Genomic DNA, 8,348 nt, shown 5'->3' on the forward strand with positions numbered 1-8,348 from the left:
GCAAAGAATGTGAATTGAGTGGATTGTCAAAGATTATATCTAATCTCATAAATTTTCAAGGCAGGAAGTCTGTTGCTAAATTATTTTAGAAACATGCCACATAAATGTGTCTGGGAGAATCAGTTTTGCGTACCCTTCCATATCCCCTACTGACTTATATTAACCTCAAGTGTCCTTTTTGTAAAATTGGAGGAATAAGAATATTTATGCTTCAAGATTTTTATAAAAATTAAATAAGATAATTAACTTTGAATCCCTAGCATAGTACTTCTTCAAAGTAAGCACTTAGGAAAATTTAGCACCTATAATTACTATTATTATAGTGAAAACACAAGAAGGTATATTCATAAATGTATGGATAAGTCATATCATAAATGTATAGATAAATCATATAATAAATGTATAGCTAACTCATATAATCCCTCCTCCCTGTCTTTAACTGGACTTTCATAGCTCGGCCTGGTGCTTGTCAGAGACAGCTGACCAAGCTACTGGGAGCTCACAGACTACAGACCAACAGTGTGGGGCTTGCATGGGACCAAACTAGACCATCTGCATGGGGGTGACAGTTGTTTCTGGGACCCTCTTAGTGGGACCAGCATCTATCCCCAGTACATCAGCTGGCTTTTTAGAACCTGTTCCCTTGCGGAGCCTCAATTTAGGGTGTGGTGATATATTGTTTATAACCTAATAAAGCCACTGAAGATCAGAATGCAAAGCTAGCTACAGCTGTAGAAACTGGGCAGTGACAGTGCATAATCCCGGGGCTCAGGAGACAGAGGCAGATGGATCTCTGTTAGTTTAAGGCTACAGAGAGCTACTTGAGAGTGAATCGGTCTAAAAGAGGAACAGAGCTCATGGCTTTAATCCCAGCACTAGAAGGGTATACAAGATAGGAGCAGGGTCTCATATTCTGGCGATTGGTCTCCAGCCCGGTTGAGTCAGGATCCCTCTAGCCCTGGTAGAAGTAAGAACTCTCAGGTAGCTTGGTTGCTTTGCTTCTCTGATCTTCAGTTTGAACCCCAATATCTGTCTCTGAGTTTTTATTATTCATGCTACTACAGCCGGTAGGGGGCTTGGTCCTGCCTCCCCATGGGAGGCCTTACCCTTTCTGAAGAATTGATAGATAGGGTTATGGGCTGTGGGGGTGGGGGAACTGCGGTTGGTATGTAAAATGAATAAAAATTCAAAATAAAAAGTAGGAAAAATCCTTTTTGTGGCTAGCAGCGAACGAGAACAGACCACCAGGAAGGCCTCAGGCACGCTTCGGGAGTACAAGGTGGTGGGGCGCTGCTTGCCCTCCTCCAAAGTGGCACACACCACCACTATACAGAATGCGCATCTTCGCGCCTGACCATGTGGTGGCCAAGTCGCGATTCTGGTATTTTGTGTCTCAGCTGAAGATGAAGAAGTCATCCAAGGAGATAGTGTATTGCGGACAGGTGTTTGAGAAATCACCGCTTCGTGTGAAGAACTTCGGCATCTGGCTGCTCTATGACTCTCTAAGTGGCAGGCACAACATGTATAGAGAGTACCCGGGACCTGACCACTGCTGGCGCTGTCACACAGTGCTATCGAGACATGGGTGCCAGGCACCGTGCCCGTGCTCACTCCATCCAGGTCATGAAGGTGGAAGAGATTGCAGTAGGCAAGTGCCGAAGGCTGGCTGTGAAGCAGTTCCATGACTCCAGATCAAATTTCCACTGCCCCACGGTGTGTTGCCACACCAGCACAATCCACCCTTCACCACCAAGAGGCCTAACACCTTCTTCTAGTACCAGAGACCCATTGAATGAAACTCAGAGTCCTGCCAAAAAAAAAAAAAACGTAGTAAATAAAAAAAATTACAAAAAAGAAAAAAGCATAGATAACTGATGTTGCAATAACAACAACAAAAAAATCACATTTTCCTTCTTACCACCAGCCATTTCTCAATTACAATGGAAGATTCATTTGTACAGTTTGGGATGTTCAGACAAGAGTCAAGGGTTTCTAAAACACAAAAGATCTACTTTTATCAATTTATACCTAGAGCACATCTCTTCTTTCTCCCAAATTAGGGCAAGTGTTCATTGAGGTCTGAAGCTTTCTTTTTTTAATGCATATATTTTTGGTTGTGAGCCTAGACTTTAATGGCTGAGCCATCTCTCCATCCCTTTTTTTTTTTTTTTTTTTTGAATTCTTATATATCAAGGTTTGAGAAACTACAAAGAAAAAAATACTGAGGATTTAAAAGGATCTTTCAAATGAGGACTGTCCTGTCTCACAATCCAGACTACCAAAAAATTGTCTTCTTGTCTTTCTTAAGTGAACCATGTTGAACTTGGCATTTACCATCTGATAATTTAATGTCCAGAAATGTATTTCACTCCATAATTGCTAACTTGCTGTCAGCCAAGGAAAAATGAAGTCAGCACTTTAACAGTGATTCAGACATGGTAACTTTTGCATTTCGGTTACAAAAATGTACAATTCTATGGCAAAGATCATGTGGGTTTTGATGAAATAATGAACACAATTTTCTGTGGACTGGAAAATTGACTCAGTGGTTAAGGGCACTTGTTGTTGTGAAAGACTGGGATTCAATTCCCAGTACTCACATGAAAGTACACCACCTCCTTGGGCACCAAGCATACATGTGGTACACAGGATTACATGCAGGAAAAACACTCCTACACATAAAACAATAAAAATAAATTAAATAAGAAAGAAAAAGGAAGTTACTTCTCACCATTCAAAATTCGGCTGGTTTTTAAAAGATGCACTGGAAAGGTGGCTCAGTGGTTAAGAGCATTTGCCGTTCTTGCAGTACATCCTGGTTTGGTTTCCAGAACCCACATAGTTGGCTTACAACCTCCTTTAACTCCAGTTCCAAGGGACCAGTCTCCTCCTTCTGGGCTCTAAGAGCAGCAGACACACATGTGGTGCATATGCAGGCACTCACACATACACACAAAGTTTTTAAAAATAATAATAAATCGACGGGTGTTGGTGGCGCATACCTTTAATCCCAGCACTCGGGAGGCAGAGGCAGTCGGATCTCTGTGAGTTCGAGGCCAGCCTGGTCTCCAGAGCGAGTGCCAGGATAGGCTCCAAAGCTACACAGAGAAACCCTGTCTCGAGAAACCAAAAAACAAAATAATAATAATAATAATAATAATAATAATAATAATAAATCTTAAAATACTGTAGGGCTGTGGAGATGGTTCAGTAGGCAAAGGGTTTGTCCCTCAAGTGTGAAGATCTTAGTTTAAATGTCACATAAAAGACAAGCCCAGCATTTCTGTGACACCAGTGCTGAGGGGACAGTGACGAGTTGGTCCCTGGGAATTTGATGGCCAACCAGTCTAAACCACCTCTGGGTTCAGTGAGAACACTGTCTCAGTGGTGAGCAATAGAAGAAGACTACCAGCATGGTCCTCTGGCCTCTACATATGCATACATGGACTAAAATAATGAATCTATAAGCACATGTATGAACACATGTATCTACAGTACCACATACACACACATTTTTTAAAAACATACATTGATGCAAGTATAAGGCTATACTTTGAGCAAATTAATTCTTCTTTTAATTTACAATAACAAAATTCTATGTATACATACACATACACAAATTCACACACCCACATACATAAAAGAATGTCTGGCTGTTGACATCTTAATCTGTCAAAGTTATAGTTTCATTCTCAAATCTTCAAAGAAATTCTATGTAGTCAATGTCTATCTAGTCTAATATTTTGCTGAAATATAAAAATGTACTTCTTCTTTCATCTTTGATTAGGTCCTCATTTGACTTACAATGTTGATGGATTAATTTCCCCCAAACATTTACCATCACTTATAAACCCAATTAATTCAGTTCCCTCAGACACTTTAAATTACGATCGCAAATGTTAACACAATCTAATTCCTCAAGCATTTCAAACACCTACAAAGAATAATTTGCAAACCTAATACACAACAAGCTCTTAAACAGTCAACCACGTAGCTATGAGCCTGGAAAGGCTGATTCCAGGATGCTAAAACATGATTTCTAATCATCATGTGTCATGGAGATAGCCTCTTCTTTCTCACAGCCATCAACCTAAAACTCACAAGTACAAAACCTATCACTCTATCATTTCATTGTTAAATCACAATATCAACATCAAATTATCTCAAACCTCCAAATAAAAGCTTCCGAGTTTAGTATCAGACTGATGCTTTTAAAATGATCAATCCAACATGAGAAGTCCCCTTTCATATTACCTTCAGAATCTACAAACTTAGTCCACAAAACAGACCTGAGTGGTCATGAGGATTTGGGGTTCTATTTCTAAACATAGCACATCTTATTCCTGATTTTTCATGTTTTCTCTTATTGATGTACTAATATTTTTTCTTGTTGCAAAATGACTTAGGAACAGAATGGCATCTCAGACAAGAGTAAGAGTGACTTAAAGACACCATCACAAGGGAATCTGTGTTTGTCATTCAAGAGCATTTAGCTAGAACATGTTTACAAATCATTTTTTGTAATAAATGAACTTCCCTAACACTATCCTTTTCTCAGATGCCTTTTACCTGCCTGAGTGGAATTGAGATTGTATTTGCACGCACACTGAGAACAGTCAGCTTCTCACCTAGTTGGTGTCTGAACTCCTTCAGACTACTCTCTACTGTCAGACTCATCATCACTTAGGTCATTTGAATGGTGTCTTGATGGTTCTCAAAATGTCTCACTCTGTAGCCCCTTCTCATGAAAGAATGACAATAAAATTAACTCTTCCCATGAGTCATTTCTGCCTTGAACATCAAATTCTTTGTTCCCATCATTCAGGCATTTCAGGAATATTTTCTAACTCAATTGTCAACTTTACAAAAATCCTTATTGCTGACTACTTAAAATACCTGAATGGGGAGGATTCAAGGGTGGGGAGAGATAATTTAAGTCAAGCCTACATTCCTGTCAAGCTGCCAGCTCAACACATATTCTCAGTATCCCACACAGTATTGGTTCTTCTTCCTAAATCCTGTAGAAATTGGAAGGGGAAGAATCACATTGAACTCTCATAGGTGTTTCAACCCACTTGGTTGATATCAGAATTTATCAATAGATCTGTGACTTTAGCTTTTGTACCTGATGACTAGGAAGGAATTATCCTACTGATAAAATTTTATTTAATTACTAGTACTCCAAAGATCTATGATGAGGGATGGATGGATGGATGGATGGATGGATGGATGGATGGATGATGGATGGAGTAGAATATGCTGCAAATATCCAGGGTTTATCTAATTTGGTTATCAGTACCCAAGAAAATTTAAGCACAAAAATCCTTTCACATAGCATTTCTATTTCCAGAGATCAGTAGGAGTTCTCATTTCAACAGCCAGAATGACTGAGATACTTGGTTGCTTCAGTAATTACTTCAAAGGTGGTGTGTCATGGTGGAAGGAACAAAAGCTATAGTCAAAGAACCTGAATTCAAATTTTAGATATTTCTACTTAACTTTTCCATCCTTCAGTTTTCTCATCAATAATAAAGTCTACCTTGAAAAGCTCTATCTACAAAGCTACCCCGTAGAAGCACTAGACTACTATAGCTATTGTTCTGTGTTACACTAGCCATTCAAAGGAGAGTCACTCCAGAATGTAATTTTAGGCTCTCTCGAATGTGTTTGGGATACAGCAAATTCCTCATGTCAAAAGCCCCTTTCCTTTATTCTATATGTTACATGAACAAAATCATCACACTCTAGCAACATTTTGTCCTTATTGTGTACTGTTTGCAGTTCCCAATAAAACAAGACCTCCAAGTGTGCCTGGATAGTCTTGTGATCAAAGATATGCAGTGGATAGCTTTGAAAACAGATTCAGAAAAATGACTTTGTAAATATGGAAAGCAATCACTGTTCTCTATGTGATTTCTTCAAGGTCCAGATACCTTCAACAAACACTAATACATGAAACTGTTACCCTAGATACAGTGAGAAACAACAATTACATTTAATGTTTACCCTAGATTCAGTGATTACCACTAAAGCTATTTCAGAGCCATTAGTAATTTTCACATTATTACTTTTTAGTTTATATTTCCTTCAGTTTTAATTATATACAAAATGGTACATATGCTAATGGAACATTTTTAAATGAATAAAATTCAATTATAGAATCATATTCAGCTTTACTGGGTCTTTGTATATACTGAAATGAAGAGCAGTTAATTTGAATTTCAATCTCTGTGAAACAATATTTTATAAAATTTTGTATTTAAAAATTGTATATAAAAATAAATATCTGTGATATTGCTAGTATCAAAAATCTTTGATAAGGAATGGTTTGCAACCATTATCTGTCAGAATCATCTTTATCAGTTTTTAAGAATAGTGGATTAAATCCCTAAAATGAAACTAGTCAGTAACATCACATACACACATAAGCAAACACACACACACACACACACACACACACACACACACACACACACACACTTGGGTGTTCAAGCACACCGTTCTTCAGTATCCACAGACCATTGGTTGCAGAACTTCTCCACAGATACCAACATCTTCACGTTCTCTAGTCCCTTCTGTAAAACACAGTAAAATCTGTGTATGCATCCCCAATGGCACACTTTCAGTCATTTCTAAAATACTCACTGATGCAGTACATCATTATATAAACACTTGACATGCTGTACTGCTTAAAGACTAATGACAGAGAGAGATATACATATATAAATATATAAAGAGATGTATCTTTATATATAGCTATATATCTTAAAAATACAATCTATATATAAAGAGCCAATTGCAGATATATATATATATGAATATACATATTGATGATAGATGAGATAGATAGATAGATAGATAGATAGATAGATAGATAGATAGATAGATAGATAGGCAGGCATGTCTGTAAAAGTCTCTTCCCACTCACCACAAAAGAGTTAACACCATACCAGAGATGGCCAGTCCTTTCAACTTCTTTAGCAATTCTGCTAGTGAATGTAGATCTGAATCCAACTAGACTGTACACACACTAAGCCTCCACAACCTTGATAAAATACTTCCCTCAGCCTAGAACTGTGCCGATCAGTGTTTAACTAGCAGACATTTATTTTAGCTCTAGCTCTTCTGAAATCTGAATTTTCTTTCTTTAGTATTCATGTATTCAAGGACACAAATCAAGCCCTATACATGATTTCAGATTTATCCATAATTTGTTTTGATTTTCAAATATTCTTCTATAACTTGTTCAGACAGTGTGCAACAAAGACACAAATGTAAAGTGCTAATTGAGTTGAAAGTGGCATCTCACTTTCTCATTTTTATTTAAAAATAATAAGCCTCCAGAGGCATTCCCCTGCTGTGAACAGAGATGACTACTTCACACATTTGGTTTGAGCATTCTGGTGCCAGCTAAACACTGAGTGAGCTTAGAGGTCAATCTGCTGTCCTGTCCCAATTCCTTAGACTGTTCCAATCACCCACAACATTGGCTGAGAGACAAGGAAAAGGGACCAGAACCCTTGTTACTGTGAGCTGCCCTGTGATTGCTGGAAATCAAACCAGGAAGAACAGACTGCCCCGTCCTCATTTTCCTTAACTATTAATTAAATGACTTCCAATCAAATCAAATTCTAACAAGAGTTATTTGACGTCAAGGATGATTTCCCTACTATGCAAATAGACTTTGGGATTTTACTGAAATAACAGTAAAGCCCGGATGCACATACCATTAATCCCAGCACTCAGAAGGCAGAGGTAGGCAGATCTCTTGACTTCAAGGCCATCCTGGTCTACAGAGAGAGTTCCAAGACAACCAGAGCAACACAGAGAAACCCTGTCTCTAAAAGTCAAAAAAGAAAGAAAGAAAGAAAGAAAGAAAGAAAGAAAGAAAGAAAGAAAGAAAGAAAGGAAGGAAGGAAGGAATAAATAAGGAAAATAGTAATAACAGTGTAACTCAAAAAATAAAAGACCCAGAGACAGATATTGGGGTTCAAGCTTCAAGTTAAAGACCAGAAAAACAAAGTCACTAGCTCTTACCTCTACCTCAAGCTGAAAGGACTGATTGATTCTGTCTCCACATGCTCTCATCAAACCTCAGACTGCTGCCTTTCCTCAGTCTGGCTGGAGAATCCAATGCCTTCTATCCCCAGTGTGGCTGCAGAATGAATGCCAGCTCTGAGACCGTGTTCCTATCTTAAATACCTCACATGAGTCCTGGGATTAAAGACATGAGCTCTGTTACTCTTTTAGACTGATTCAATCTTGTGTATCCCTGGGTAGCCTTGAACTCAAAGAGATCCATCTGCCTTTTTCTCCTGAGTCCTGGGATTAAAGGTGTGTGCCACCAC

General features: G+C 38.4%; 1 pseudogene; it reads left to right on the forward strand.

The window, feature by feature from the left end:
• Nucleotides 1-556: 556 nt before the first annotated feature.
• Nucleotides 557-1,775, forward strand: LOC100770408 (annotated as a pseudogene).
• The last annotated feature ends 6,573 nt before the right edge of the window (nucleotides 1,776-8,348 follow it).

Source organism: Cricetulus griseus, chromosome 4 (assembly GCF_003668045.3).
Source record: "Cricetulus griseus strain 17A/GY chromosome 4, alternate assembly CriGri-PICRH-1.0, whole genome shotgun sequence".
Lineage (NCBI taxonomy): Eukaryota > Metazoa > Chordata > Mammalia > Rodentia > Cricetidae > Cricetulus > Cricetulus griseus.